Genomic DNA, 15,874 nt, shown 5'->3' with positions numbered 1-15,874 from the left:
GCGGGCAGCGGTAGATGGAAGAAGAGGATCGGGGAGCTAGAATTGGAGCCAGGAGCGCAGCGGCAGGAGCAGGTAATAAGTGTACTCACGCTGCCTGCACAGGGGGGACACCGGCACTGGAGGACACTTACAGAGGGGGACACTGGCACAACAGGGGGGCACAGGCACAACAGGGGGGCATGGCAGGCACAGGGGGAACTGGCACAACAGGGGGCCACAGGCACAAGGGACACTGGCACAACAGGGGGCCACAGGCACAACAGGGGGTGATAACAGAGACTGGTGACGAATCAGTACCTAAAACCAAGCTCCGAAAAAAATCTGACTTCATGCCCTCCCTCAGCTCAAATAAATATCTGTCTGTTTTCCTAGAGACCTTCAGTAAAGACCTGGAGACATTAAACCTGAATCCTAGAATCAAACAAAATCTGACCAAAGGAGAAAAAAAGGCACTACAGGAATTAAAAAATGCAAAGGGGTTTGTTATAAAGCCGAGCGACAAGGGGGGGAATGTGGTCCTATGGCGTGAAGAGGACTATTTAAAAGAAATGCATCGCCATTTAAGCGATGAGAGGACATATGAAAGCATGACATGTGACCCATTCCCCCCTTTAGTTGATAAGATTAATGATAGATTGCAAGGAGCTTTTGAAGAGGGTTTACTGTCTAAAGCTGAACTAGAATTTTTGAAAGTGGATGAATATATTAGACCTACCCTCTACCTAATCCCGAAACTGCACAAAAATAAAGAGCAACCCCCCGGTCGCCCGATCCTATCAGGAATCGAGGGACCAACAGAACGGATTGGACAATATGTGGACCAAAAATTGAAAACCTTGGTCCAAGGTCTCCCCTCATATGTCCAAGATACCCGTGATGTCCTGAAGGTCATTGGTGGAATTAAGATGCCCTGTGGGGCCCTCCTGGTGGGGATCGATGTGGCGTCTCTATACACGTCGATTCCCCACCAGGTGGGCCTGGAGGCTGCCACATTCTATCTTGAAGAGGCCCACCCAATGATGGTTGATCATAACCGCTTTGTAGTGGATATGCTGCGAATGGTACTAACTGAGAATTACTTCCTATTTGGGGGTAGGTTCTATCACCAGGTGGCTGGAACATCGATGGGAGCGGCATGTGCGCCAGCGTATGCATGTCTCCACCTGGGTTTATGGGAAAGGCGTGATGTGTATGTACTTGATGCATTTCGACGGCACGCCGCACTATGGATTAGATTCATAGATGATGTGCTGGTGGTGTGGAGAGGTACCAGAGATGAGCTAGATGATTTTGTTAGAACACTCAATAGCAATGATAGAAATATCAGGCTGACATATGTTTGTGATGAGCATGAGATCCCCTTTCTGGACCTGAAAATTGCGGTCAGAGATGGGGTTCTCACCAGCTCAACATATAGGAAGCCAACTGCGGGTAACACCATTCTCCACGCCACCAGCCACCATCCCAGCCACCTGGTGAGGAACATCCCATACGGCCAGTTCCTCCGTCTAAGGAGGAACTGTTCGTGTGAGGAAGAATTTGGCAAAGAATCACGTGAACTGTACCTACGCTTACGGGAACGGGGATACCCTCATAGAGTACTTAGAAGAAGTTTGAAAAAGGCAAGAGAAAGAGACCGAGAGACTCTCCTCGTGTCTGGCAGGAGAGATGGATCAAAGACCCAAAACAGGGAAAGGATCATTACCCAGTATGGGTCACATTGGGAGATAGTGCGAGACTCCCTTCAAAAGGCTTGGCCTATCCTTATGGCATCCCCTGATATCGCAGAAATTGTGGGACCTGCCCCCACAATGACAGCACGAAGAGCCAAAAACTTAAAAGACCAACTTGTGTCCTCTGAATTTAAAAATACAAAGCAAAGTGAAGATAGGAAAACCTGGCTGGCAGCAACTCCACCTCCGAGTGGCATGCACAGATGTGGGAGGTGCAAGGTGTGCCCTTTTGTACATAAAACTAAAACGTTTTGGGATGCCAGACATAGAAGAGAATATAAAATTGGAACTTTTGTGAATTGTGAGACCACGGGGGTTGTGTACATGGTGACCTGTCCCTGTGGTCTACATTATATTGGTATGACAACCCGGTCATTTAAAACTAGAATTTTGGAACACATATCTAATGTAGGCAATAAAAATGAGAACTGTAAGGGCCCCCTGAGAGAACACTACCGGCAAGGCCATGGAGGAAAATTTAAGGGCAGCTTGGTTAAAGTGCTGTCATCAGTAGTGAAGGGGGCAAGAAAGATAGATGTTGAGGGTGAGCTTTTGCGTCTTGAGACCATGTGGATTTATAAGCTGGGGACCTTGTCACCACATGGTCTCAATTCAGAGATCGATTTCTCGGTCTATTTGAATCCATATGGTTAGGTCACATGTTGGCATAAGTAACACCCCCAGACTTGAATACAAACCCCCCCCCCCCCCCCCCGATACTGTGTATGCTAACATATATATGTGGGGAGATTCTATTGTGCACTGTCCTAAAAAAAGAAAAAAATCCCCTCTGAGAGATGTATGGCCGTTTAAGAAAGGAGGGGTAGTGATGATGGGGGCGCTATGCCCATGTGATACATGTGGAATGAATGTACGGGTGCTCATATGATAGTGGAAACCTGCCTATGTATGTGCCTATATATCAGCAAGCCCCCTATCTCAACACTTTCAAATCTTTTCTCAACTTAGCCCTTTCTAAGGCTCTAAAACACTAAAATCTCCCTTGGAGAAATGTAGAATGTCCTGATAGTAATTATTGAAGCAAGTATATGGTGAAACGTTGAAAAAATATGTGGAACAAACCTGACCTTTTGAAGTTTGGGCAAAGATACCAGAAACAAAGATGGCGCCTGTAGAAAAGTCATGTGACCAGAGCCTCAAAGTATAAAGGGAGAAACCACCCCTTCTCACCCTAAGCCACACCCTGAGGAAGGCCATTGGCCGAAACATGTCGGTGGGAGGAGCTACCTGAGGCCGGCCTCGTCCACCACCCCGTTCCATACCGCTGCGAGTGTGATCCCCGCTGTTGCGCCGCCACGTGGGAGCGCGCGGGTAGATCTACCACATCAACCACACGGCAACTATCCACAGGACTATGCAGTGCTGAGTAATGCCAAAAGAGAGGTATCGTATACTCTTGGGGAATTGATACAATTGAGTCATAGTAACCCCCTAACAAGATTGATGAACGAAGCGGACTCTCTGACCCTAGCTGTGCATGATACGCATGTTTAACGCTATGCTGAAACTACAGAACTGTTGCAATAACTAACCATTGTTTGTCTATGCTTACTAACGTTGAAGGCTGTGCTTGGACTGCATCTTTGTGCACAACAGTGGTTGCTGCTGGCTAAAGGATTGTAGATATAACAGTGACAACTTTCCGACTTGGAGACAGCATGTTTCTTACTGGACTCTGAAGGTCTGGAACCTTTTCAGCTAATAGTGGATTTTTTTTTGCACGTGCAATTTTTTCTTTGAGTCATGACAACAACTATAATGCATGCATTAATTCCTGTGGGATGAATGGGCTGTGTGTATGTATGGAGCAAATGAGGTGGGGAACTGCTGTGCACTCTCTGGAGCTCTTTGAGTGTTTTAAATGGTTTTAAATGTAGTGGAACTGTTTTCACAACTTCTTGATTGTCTTATTCACAATAAAGTAACCTTTTTGATATTGGCAAGTGAGGCCTGCTTGAAACTTCTTGTTGTGGGTATAGAGACAACAGGGGGACATGGCAGGCAGAACAGGGGGACACAGTAGGAACAGGGAGACACAGCACAGGACCAGCACAGGGGGACACAGGAACAGCCAATCACTACACTGACCACATAGAGGAACATAGGCAGGCAACATGGGAACAACCAATCATAACACTGTCCCCTTATGTGGTGTAATAGTATGTAATGTAACTGGAAAGGGGGGGGGGGGGGTAAAAAGTCCATCATAGACACACCTAGGTTTAGTTTTTTCTTTTTTTCCTGATTTTTGCCCTCTAAATCTGGGTGCGTCTTATACGGCGAAAAATACGGGTAATACCAGCTGCCCGGCTGCCGTGTTGGTCCTCTGCCTCTAATTCTTTCAAATATAGACCCTGAACAAGCATGCAGCAGGTCAGGGGTTTCTGACAATATTGTCAGAACTGACAAGATTAGCTGCATGCTTGTTTCTGATGTAATTCAGTTCACTACTGCAGCCAATAGATCAGCAGGGCTGCCAGGCAACTAGAATTGTTTAAAAGGAAATAAATATGGCAGCCACCATATCACTCTCACCCTGGGTTCACTTTAAATTACAGTTAGCCCCGCCCTCATCCGGTCATGACCACGCCCATTTTGGTTGTAGCCACACCCATTCGCGCACTGCAGGTCGTCTGCTCCCCGGAAATAGGTCCAGCACCTGCATAGCACCCCCTAAAAAAAAATTCCAGGAGCCGTCACTGGTAGTAAGCCAACACAGACAGTACTACTCGAACAACTAGCACTGCAGTACTAAACTATGAAGAGTAGAGATCAGCAGCACCATGAAGATGGGTACTTTCCCTTGTTTAGGATGTCACATGTGCAGCCTGATTTTTAAAGGGAACCTTAACTGAACGGGGGGTAAAGAGTTTCAATTACCTGGGGCTATTACCAGCCCCCTGCAGCAGTCCTGTGCCCTCGGAGCCGCTCTGGAATCCTCCGGTCCCCCGCTGTCACTTAGTTTCGTTTTTGACGACTCACCAGTTGGCCGGCCGCCATGCGTATTATTGGATGCATTCCGTACAGCAATTAGCACTGTTGCGGACGCGTTGCCGCATTCTGCATGCGTAGATATGCAGCAATGCATATTTTTGTACACGTTGCGGTCTGCAACAGCGCTAATTGCAGTAGGGAATGCATCCAATAATAAGCATGGCGGCCGGCCGACTGGTGAGTCGTCAAAAGGAAACTAAGTGACAGCGGGGGACCGGAGGATTCCAGAGCGGCTCCGAGGGCACAGGACTGCTGCAGGGGGCTGGTAATAGCCCCAGGTAAGTGAAACTCTTTACCCCCCGTTCAGTTAAGGTTCCCTTTAACCTCCTTGGCGGTCTGATTCTTTCCAGATTTTAGGGTCTAAAAGCGGTGCAATTTTTTTCCACTCTTTCAGACCCTAAAACCTGAAAAAAATCATTCTGGCAGGGAGATCTGCAGCAAAAAAAAAAAAAAAGTACCTTCCTGGGCTCCTGTGCTGCAGTTTTCTCTTTGCCCACAAGATGGTGCTAATATACATATAAACGAACTTCTCTATTTCTCTAATATAGAGAAGTTCGTTTTCAATATTAGCCCCGCCCCCGATGACGTCACGCTGCCACCACCGCTCTGCTGCTGCCACCACGGCTGCGCTGCTCCAACTGGCTGCCGGGTCCCCGGAAGAATAGCGGGGACATGGGGGATCCCGGCGGCCAGGGAAAGACCCCACACTGCCGGGGAGAGAGGCTGGAGTCCCGCTGCGCAGCGAGATCGCGCGCAGGACTCCAAAACTACAGGTAAAGCTCTGCAATGCCTACCCCGACCTGAGCTCGGGATCACCGCTAACAGCTTCTTTTTTTCTACCCCGAGCTCAGGTCGGGAAAACCGGCAAGGAGGTTAAGGGAGATAAGTTCAGGCATCTGTCTAAATGTACCGAGTTCAGCATACGTGGTCTTTATACATGTGATTCTTCATATGTAGTTTATCTATTAAAATGCCCATGTGGGCTGTTATATGTGGGAGAGACCACCCAGCGTTTGCGTGAACGTATCTCCTCGCATAAATCTGCTATCAGGGCCGGGAATATGACTCCATCTGTCTCGGCCCACTTTACTCAATTCTGCCTCTCTATACCACAGCTCCGGGTACAGGTTATAGATGGGGTTCCTGCTCATTTTAGGGGTGATAGGGAAAGAGAATTACTTAGGCGGAAGGCGGGTTGGATCAGGAGACTGGGTACCCTGGGAGGGGGTGGACTCAACCATGTTTATGACTTCTCCTTTTGCATTTAGATTGGATAGAATTTGTGTATATATTGTGCCTCTGCTTATATGTGTGCAGTTAGTCATACTGTGTTGACAGTGTGTTGACTGCTGGGTCCAGGTGTGTGTGTGTTTCCACTAGTGGTGCTCACCGCCAGGTCGTGATCACGCTTACGCGTGGATTCACGACCATTTTGACGCATTCCGCCTCGGACACGCTAAGCCGTGAATAGATTTTCAACCACGAAAATCTACTTCGGCTTCGCGTGAATGCGGACAGAAATCCGCATTCACGCTCGTGAAACCCGGCGCTGAAGTCGTGGTTAGCGGAAATGCGGCAAACTATGCGGAAGTGACACATTGCAGGCCAATCAGAGTGCCCCAGCCAGGCCCTAGCAACCAATCACAGGAGGGGAGCTATGCCCTCCCCTCCTGAATATAAAGCGGCGGCCATGATGGAAAAGCTCTGTCCTTGCTAGACTGTGGTGCTGAGAGGATTATCTCCAGGCCATTGTTGTTTGAGCAAGTGCATTTATTGTGTTAAAAACAAAGCGTTTTTTTTTTGCTAACACTGCTCTTATACTGTACACAGTTAGCTAGTCAGTGAGTGATTGCTGTAGTTAGTTGTAGTCAGTGTAGTGTAGTGGGAGTGTGGGAGTCTAGTGATTATTTAACTGTGTGTAGTGCAGGCAGGTTCAGTGCTGCAGTGTAGTGGGAGTGGGGATTATCTGTGTGTAGTGCAGGCAGGCAGGTTAGTGCAGCTGCAGTGTTCACTTGTATATTCCAGTGACAGTTATACACTTGTACTATTTGCAGGCAGCCAGTCACACCGCCGGCGCCGCCACTCTCTGCCAGCGCTGTTCATTCATTCTGTCAGTGACCTTGTGCTGTGCCCAGTGCCCACTGCTCGCTCGCTGGCATATGAGCATCTCATTACACAGTGTGACATCCTTGTGTGCCCACTGCATCCTTCAGTGACCTAGTTGTATATCCAGTGCCCACTGCTGTGCCCACTGCATCCTTCAGTGACCTTGTACTGTGCCCACTGCATCCTTCAGTGACCTAGTTGTATATCCAGTGCCCACTGCTGTGCCCACTGCATCCTTCAGTGACCTTGTACTGTGCCCACTGCATCCTTCAGTGACCTAGTTGTATATCCAGTGCCCACTGCTGTGCCCACTGCATCCTTCAGTGACCTTGTACTGTGCCCACTGCATCCTTCAGTGACCTAGTTGTATATCCAGTGCCCACTGCTGTGCCCACTGCATCCTTCAGTGACCTTGTACTGTGCCCACTGCATCCTTCAGTGACCTAGTTGTATATCCAGTGCCCACTGCTGTGCCCACTGCATCCTTCAGTGACCTTGTACTGTGCCCACTGCATCCTTCAGTGACCTAGTTGTATATCCAGTGCCCACTGCTGTGCCCACTGCATCCTTCAGTGACCTTGTACTGTGCCCACTGCATCCTTCAGTGACCTAGTTGTATATCCAGTGCCCACTGCTGTGCCCACTGCATCCTTCAGTGACCTTGTACTGTGCCCACTGCATCCTTCAGTGACCTAGTTGTATATCCAGTGCCCACTGCTGTGCCCACTGCATCCTTCAGTGACCTTGTACTGTGCCCACTGCATCCAGTGATTTATTACTAGCAACATGTCTGGCAGGGTTTCGCGGGGTGAGAGGAAAGGGAGTTCAATTGCCTCAGCCACTTCTGGGACTGCTCCACGTCCAGGGAGAGGACGCCCAGCTGTACGTGGTCGTGATGCAGCAGAAAGGGGGGCAGCAAAGCCTGGGCCGAGTCAGCGGACGCCATTGTCCAAATATTTTAAAGTTTCTGGTCCCCGTGTGGTGGTTGAGCAAATGGAACCTGACGTACTCATGGACATCATGACTTCCTCCCAGATTCTACTGTGAGCACCACTCCAAGCAGCAGCAGCAGCCAACGTCCCACGCTTGTTGTGACATCCACCCCAGCACCCACTGGTCAGCAGCCCTCCCAGGATGACAGCGTTCTGTCCCTCAGTCCGGCTTCTGGGAACCTGCTGATGCAAGAAGCTCAGGACTTACTGGGGACTGATGTGGCAGAGATTGAGATCGGGCCACAATCACAAGCGTTGTTGAGTTCTGGTGATGAAGAAGAGGGGTCTGTGTCTGGGGATGTAGGGACAGAAGAGGAGGCGGGGGAGTCAGAGGAAGAGCTGGATTATGATGATGCTGCTGATGATGACGACGTTGTGGACCCTAACTATGTGCAGCCTGCTGAGTCCGTGGAAGAATGGTCAGAGGCAGAGCAGGATGACGAGTCGCCTAGGCAAGGATATCGCCATATGTCAGGCAGGGGCAGGGGCATCGGCAGCAGTGGGCGTGGAGGAAGTAGACAGGACACTGCTTCAGCCGGCACCACCACCATGCAACCCCCGGCAACTACTACCACACATTGTTCCGCTGCACCCTCTGCTAGTGGGGGCCGCAGTAAATTAAAGTCACCAGTGTGGGATTGCTTTGAGGAATGTACTGATGACAAAAGGTATGCGGTGTGCAGGTTATGCAGCAAAAGATTGAGCCATGGGAAAAGTCTGAGCAAGATGGGTACCTCATCCCTCCAGGGCCACCTGAGAAGCCGCCACTGCCGCGAGTATGCGGACTTTAAGAGGAAGCAGGCACTGCTCGCAGGGGTTCCTGAGAGCAGAAGGCCCACCAGCGCAGCAGCATCATCCCTCCCTCAGGGTCGTGAATCCCCCACAGCAGCAGCAGTAGTAGCACGCAAGCGCTCTTCCACCTCGGCTACTCAGGACACAGACATTGAGGCTGGCAGCCAGTGTTCGTCTCTCTCCTCTGTCTCCCCTGCATCCCAGCATCGTCAGACCCTGCTGAGCGACACCTTTCAGGGTCTGACCAAGCCTCTCCCTCCAAGCCACAGGCGGATCCGCAAACTAAATGGCTTGCTGGCCCGGGCCATGGCATCACAGCTGCTTCCCTACTCCCTGGTGCAGGAGGGGAGCGCCATGCAGACGCTGCTCCAATTTCGCATCCCCGAGTGGCAAGTCCCCAGTCGCCACTATTTCAGCAGGAGCACGATCCCAGCACTCCACAAGTTTGCAGTGGAAAACGTGGCCCGTTCCCTGGACTACTCCGTGGGCAAGCGGGTCCACGTGACCATTGACTCGTGGAGTAGCAGATTTGGGACAGGTCGCTACCTGTCCTTTACGGCCCACTGGGTGACACTGATGGAAGGGAGGGAGGACGAGCGCATCAGCCCAGCTAGTGGTGCCACCACGCGGGATCAGGGGGGATGCAGAAGGGTCCTGTCATGACACTCCCTCTGCACCCGGAAAGCAAGCCCGCCTCGGCAGCAGCAGCGCCAAGCCTCGGCACTGCCAAGCCCTTTTAAAATTGGTGACCCTGGGGAAGGAGAGGCTTACGGCCACCAACGTCCTGGCCGCCCTCAGGAAGCAGGAGCGGAGGTGGCTGACCCCCAGAGGCCTGGAAGTGGGGTATGTGGCAGCCGATAACGGGGCCAACCTGGTGGCAGCAGTGCAGCAGGGAAACCTCCAGCACATCCCCTGCTTGGCCCACGTGCTCAATCTTGTGGTGCAGCGCTTCTTGCGCACCTACCAGGGGATGAGCGAGCTGCTGCAGGATGCCCGGGTGGTGGTACACTTTTTCCGCCTGTCAGCCACTGCCTCTGCACTCTTGTCCACCTTACAGCAGCAGTATGGAAGGCCACAACACCGGATGATCATCGACATGCCAGTTCGCTGGAATTCGACTCTGGCCATGTTGGAGCGGCTGTGTCAGCACAGGCTGGCTCTTAGGGCCTACATGCTAGACCCAAGTGTCCCCAGCAAGTCCCCATGATTACTGCCACTCAGTGGACACTGATGCAGCAAGTATGCCTGGTGCTGAGTCCCTTCCTGGAGGCAACCAAGATGGTCAGTGAGGAGCGGGCCTCTGTGTGCCAGTGGGTGCCCTTGGTTTGTCTACTGAAGCAGGCAATGGACAATTTAATTGAGCGTGGGGATGAAGTCCTGAGGCAGTTGGAAGAACAGGAGCAGATGGCAGCACAGTCCAGCTCAGAGGAGGGCTCACAGCAGGTAGTGGAAGAGTTGGAGGTCCCTAACCTGAATGAGGAGGAGGAGGAGCAGAGTGCAGCAGGCGTTGTACGTGGATGGCGGTTTGAGGAGGACAACGACATGGCACAGGAAGAGGACAGGCATGCGTTATGGGACAATGGCGAGGACGAGGAAGATCTTGCTGGCAGGGCCCACTTGTTTCCCATGGCTGTGCACATGTTGCGCTGCCTTCGCAGGGACCCCCGGGTGATCCAGATGCGTTCAAGGGAGGACATCTGAATTACCTTGATGCTTGATCCCCGTCTGAAGGGGAAGCTGGGAGACTTAATGACGCCATCCACCACCGAGCAATGCACAAGGGAGTTGAAGGAGGCCCTTGTGCGCAGACTACTGGAAGCATTCCCCCAGCCTTCCACCCCCACTGTAACTGCTCTGCCAAGCCAGCAAGAGGTGCCTGCCATTGCCACTAGCAGCACAACAACAACCACCAGCAGCAGCAGCAACTGGCGCCCCGGAGACCTGAAGAGCCTAAGCAAGAGCCTGTATGCAGTGCAGCAGCCCAGAACAGAGGTGCCCACCACAGCATCCACCACCAACCAGCACAAGCAACGACTGACCACCATGGTGTCTGACTATATGGGGTCATCCAGCGGGCTCAATGACACCGACAGCCCCGTGGACCCTTTGGAGTACTAGGTCAAGAGACTGGACATCTGGAGCGAGCTTTCCCAGTACGCTCTGGAACTCCTATCCTGCCCTCCTTCCAGTGTCCTCTCAGAGAGATGCTTTAGTGCGGCCGGTGGCGTGGTCACAGAGAAGCGCTCTCGGCTCTCCCACGCCTCTGTGGACAAACTCACCTTCCTGAAAATCAACCAGACTTGGGTGGAAGGTGAGTTCCTGGCCCCTATTGTCGGACACAGGGGGACATGAAGTGGCTGCTGCATGTGCTGTTGTTAACTATGCCTGCCTTTATAAAGACAGTTACTACCTGCCTAGTGCCTACCTTGGTTAATTTTTTGGTGTTATGGTACTACTACCAGTAAGTTGCCATGGTCCTCCTTCTGAGCTGCTGAACTGACCGCCCGCTTTGTCCTCCTGACTCAGTCGGTACTACACTCTGCGTTCACACTGCCCGGGTCACTGGGTGCATTTAATTTTTTGGCCAGCACTATGACACTGTGCTACTACTACTACCACCAGTATGTTGCCATGGTCCTTCTGTGCTGCTGAACTGACCGCCCGCATTGTCCTCCTCCTCCTGACTCAGTCACTTCCACCAATGTACTCTGTCTGCGTTATCACTGCCCGGGTCACCGGGTGCATTTAATTTTTTGGCCAGCACTATGACGCTGTGCTGCTACTACTAGCACCAGTATGTTGCCATGGTCCTTCTGTGCTGCTGCTGCTGCTGCTGAACTGAACGCCCGCTTTGTCCTCCTCCTCCTGACTCAGTCGCTACCACGGTACCACCAATGCACTCTGTCTGCGTTATCACTGCCCGGGTCACCGGGTGCATTTAATTTTTTGGCCAGCACTATGACGCTGTGCTGCTACTGCTACTACTACCACCAGTATGTTGGCATGGTCCTTCTGTGCTGCTGCTGCTGAACTGACCGCCCGCATTGTCCTCCTCCTCCTGACTCAGTCGCTTCCCGCTGCTGCACTCTGCGTTCACACTGCCCGGGTCACCGGGTGCATTTAATTTTTTGGCCAGCACTATGACGCTGTGCTGCTACTACTACCACCAGTATGTTGCCATGGTCCTTCTGTGCTGCTGAATTGACCGCCGGCATTGTCCTCCTCCTTCTGACTCACTCGCTTCCACCAATGTACTCTGTCTGCGCTCACACTGCCCGGGTCACCGGGTGCATTTAATTTTTTGGCCAGCACTATGACGCTGTGCTGCTACTACTACCAGTATGTTGCCATGGTCCTTCTGTGCTGCTGAACTGACCGCCCGCCTTCTCCTGACTCAGTCGCTACCACCACTGCACTCTGCGTTCACACTGCCCGTGTCCACTGACAACTCTGCTGCGATGTCATTGCTAATTGCTGCAAAAAAAAAAAAAATTACAAAAACCTCTCTGGGGCCTTTTTGGCATCAGCCACTCATCCTCCTCCAGCGGTACCTTCGCCGCCAAGTGCCATTGGAACTCGCCTTCACCTCTTTGACTGCTTAACGCGTATATCCCTTTTTAAAACCACTTATTACCAATTAATAGCCCCATTTAAAGTGTTGATTTTACTTTAAAATCCATTTTCTCTAGAAAAAAAAAATCTTTTGGAATTTTTTATGTTGAAGTTATGTTGCCCCTTATCACCTCGATAATCCATGCAATTTGGGGGATTGTAGCATGTATGGGGGCTTTGTTATTAACGTTAAAAGAAAATCCGCCTCCGGGCGGGAATCCACGCGTGATTACGCCATTCACGGCAGAAAATCCGCGTGGTTGCATGGACGCGGACGAAAATCCGCATGCGGCGGGGCCGAATGCGGATTTTTTTTTTTTTTTTTGCAACCACGCGGATTGCCGAATTCGTGGATGAGGCACATCCGAGCATCCCTGGTGGAGGGGGCTGATGAAACACCTGAAGTTGGTGCAGTTAAGGCAGAGCCTGGACAAGGTCCTCCAGCACCCAAGGCTGAGACACCAAAGTGCGCCCCTCTGTCCCTCCCACCCCAGCCATCACACACTGATTGCTATTAGACTAAGAGGCACCACAGGGCCCACAACCTCCCCAACACCTTAATATCTAGTTATCTGACTTGCAGTCACTGCTATGTATCCCCTTTTCTTATTTCTTTCTGCTTCAAACACAATTAGGAATGAAATCTGAATGAATTGTGCGCCCCCTCCTACACTGCACCCTGAGGCTGGAGCCTCTCCAGCCTATGCCTCGGCCCAGCCCTGAGTTGAGGTGTCTGAGGAAAGTGCAGCTGGCCAGGATGATTATGATGATGATTATACGGATACCACATATGTTCCCGGTAGAGGAGATGACCAGGGGGACAGTTCAGAGGAGGAGTCAGAGAGGACTAGTAGGAGGAGACGACTCCATGATAGAAGCAGAGGGAGCTCGTCCTCAGAAACAGCTGGGGGCAGTGTCCGGCGCCATGTATCGCCAGCTATGGCCAGACAGCCAACATGCCCTTCAACGTCAGCTGCTGATGCCACCGTAGCGCCATCACCCCAGGGGGGCTCAGCGGTTTGGAAATTTTTTTAACGTGTGTGTCTCAGATTGGAGCAAAGCCATCTGTTGTCTCTGCCAGCAAAAATTGAGCCGTGGAAAGGCCAACTCTCATGTAGGGCCAAGTGCCTTACGAAGGCACCTGGAGAAAAGGCACAAACAGCTGTGGCAAGAACACCTGAGGAAAAGCAGCACCCCTCAAAAGACAAGCCACCCTCCTTCTCCTCTTCCTCCTTCAGGTGCATCGTCTTCATCCACTTTCTCCCTTGCACCTTCACAGCCACCCTCCTCCACACCGCCTCTTCCCTTCAGCGGTTCCTTCTCCTCTGCCCACAGCAGTACCCAGCTGTCCGTGAAGGAAGTATTTGAGCGGAAGAAGCAAATGTCTGCCAGTCACCCTCTTGCCCGGCACCTGACAGCTGGTGTGGCGGAACTATTAGCTCGCCAGCTATTACCATACAAGCTGGTGGATTCAGAGGCGTTCCGTAAGTTTGTGGCCATTGGTACACCGCAGTGGAAGATACCAGGCTGCAATTATTTTTCACAAAAGGCCATACCCAAACTCTTCCGTGCAGTTGAGAGGCAAGTGGTGTCATCTCTGGCACACAGCGTTGGGTCAAGGGTCCACCTGACCACAGATGCCTGGTCTGCCAAGCACGGGCAGGGCAAATACATTACATACACAGCCCATTGGGTCAACCTGGTGACCGATGGCAGCAAGCAGGGAGTACGTGGCTGCACAGAGGACCGACTTTTCACACCTCCACGGCTTGCAGGCAGGCCTCCAGCCACCTCCTCTCCACCTGCTATCACCGCTTCGCTGTCGTCATCCTCCTCCTCCTCCTTGGCTGGTGCCGCCATTCCTCTCCAGCTACACAGCCCCAGCACCCCAGGGCCTATTCTGCATGCCAGGTGCGACGGTGTCATGCAGTGTTAGACATGTCTTGCCTGAAAGCGGAGAGCCACACTGGAGCAGTTCTCCTGGCTGCTCTTAACAAACAGGTGGAGCAATGGCTGACCCCGCACAAGCTTGATATCGGCAACGTGGTGTGTGACAACGGCAGCAATCTCATTGCTGCGTTGAATTTGGGAAAGCTGACACACATACCCTGCATGGCACATGTGCTTAATCTGGTCGTGCAAAGATTTGTGTCCAAGTACCCAGGCTTAGAGGACGTCCTGAAGCAGGCCAGGAAGTTGTGTGGGCATTTCAGGCGCTCTTACAAGGCCATGGCACGCTTTGTGGAGATTCAGCGTAGAATGAACTTGCCGGTGAGACGCCTGATTTGCGATAGCCCAACTCACTGGAATTCCACCCTGCTGATGCAGGGCCGGTTTAAGCAACAATGGGGCCCCAGGGCAAAAATAACCTGGGGGGCCCCCCCAACATATACCCCGGAACAAAAATCGGCATTAGGGACCTTTTTTGCAGCTGGTATAGTCAGGGTGTGAAGTCCCAATCGGTCAGAGCTCCACATTCTGGCTATCCCAGCCTGCATGGGGGACAAGGGGTTAAAAAGTTTCAGGAGAAGGGACCCCACATAATTAAAAAAAAAAAAATTCCCACACTCTAAACATAAAAAAAAATTGGGAAAATAGGAAAAAATGCCAGGGATCTTCATACAGCCATATTGCGGCTGTATAGCGATCCCTGGCCAAAGCGCTGCGGCTGCGTATAGACCCCCTGGAAACCCCGTCAGGAAATTTATTGCACTTTCGTTTGTTGCATGTAAAATTACACTACCGTTAGGTTTGCTACTAAAAGTTACATTTACCGCATTTAAAATTATACTTTTTTCCTTCTAAACTTTAAAATCAATTTTCTCAAAAACTATAAGGTCTTTTTAAAAAAAATGTTTTTTCCTCTTATTCCTAATGATCTCCTTAACATATCCTGCAAATTTAGGGTTTCTAGCATTTAAGGTGGATTTGCTATTAACCATTAAAGTCAGCAGGTTTTTAAATGTGTTTTTTTTCCTTTGAAACTTTAACATCGATTTTCTCAAAAACTATAAGGCCGATTTGAAAAAATTTTTTTTCCTCTTGTAGCCACTGGGGGCCCCTACAAGCTCTGGGGCCCTGGGGCAGCTGCCTACTTTGCCTTAATGGTAGCGCCGGCCCTGTGCTGATGTTCTCTCGCCTGCTAGACCAGGAGAAAGCTGTCACCAAGTACCTGTATCATTACAGTACAAGGACACAATCTGGGAGGATGGGGATGTTGTGGCCCAACAACTGGACACTGATGCGAAATGCATGCAAGGTCATGGAGCCCTTTGAGGAGGTGACCAAACTGGTGAGTCGCGATGAGGGCACCATCAGCGACTTGATCCCCTACTTCCTGGAGCGTGCCGTGCGTAGAGTGGTGGATACAGCTGTGGAGGAGCGTGAACAAGAAGAGTTAGGGCAGCAGGAGTCGTGGGAGCCATTGACACACGAACCCGATGTTTCCACAACACCGGCGGCAGCAAAGAGGGGGGAGGAGGAGGAAGAAGAGGAGTCGTGTGGGGAAGGAGAGGAGTCAGACTCTGATGATAGTGATGATGAGGAAGGTGTTTCTGTGGAGGAGGAAGAGGCGGCGGAAGGAGAACAACCGCGGCAGCCATCACAGGGGGCTTCTGCTGCTCC

This window comes from Hyperolius riggenbachi, chromosome 9 (genome assembly GCF_040937935.1).
Source record: "Hyperolius riggenbachi isolate aHypRig1 chromosome 9, aHypRig1.pri, whole genome shotgun sequence".
Lineage (NCBI taxonomy): Eukaryota > Metazoa > Chordata > Amphibia > Anura > Hyperoliidae > Hyperolius > Hyperolius riggenbachi.
Note: the sequence above shows the minus strand (reverse complement) of the source record.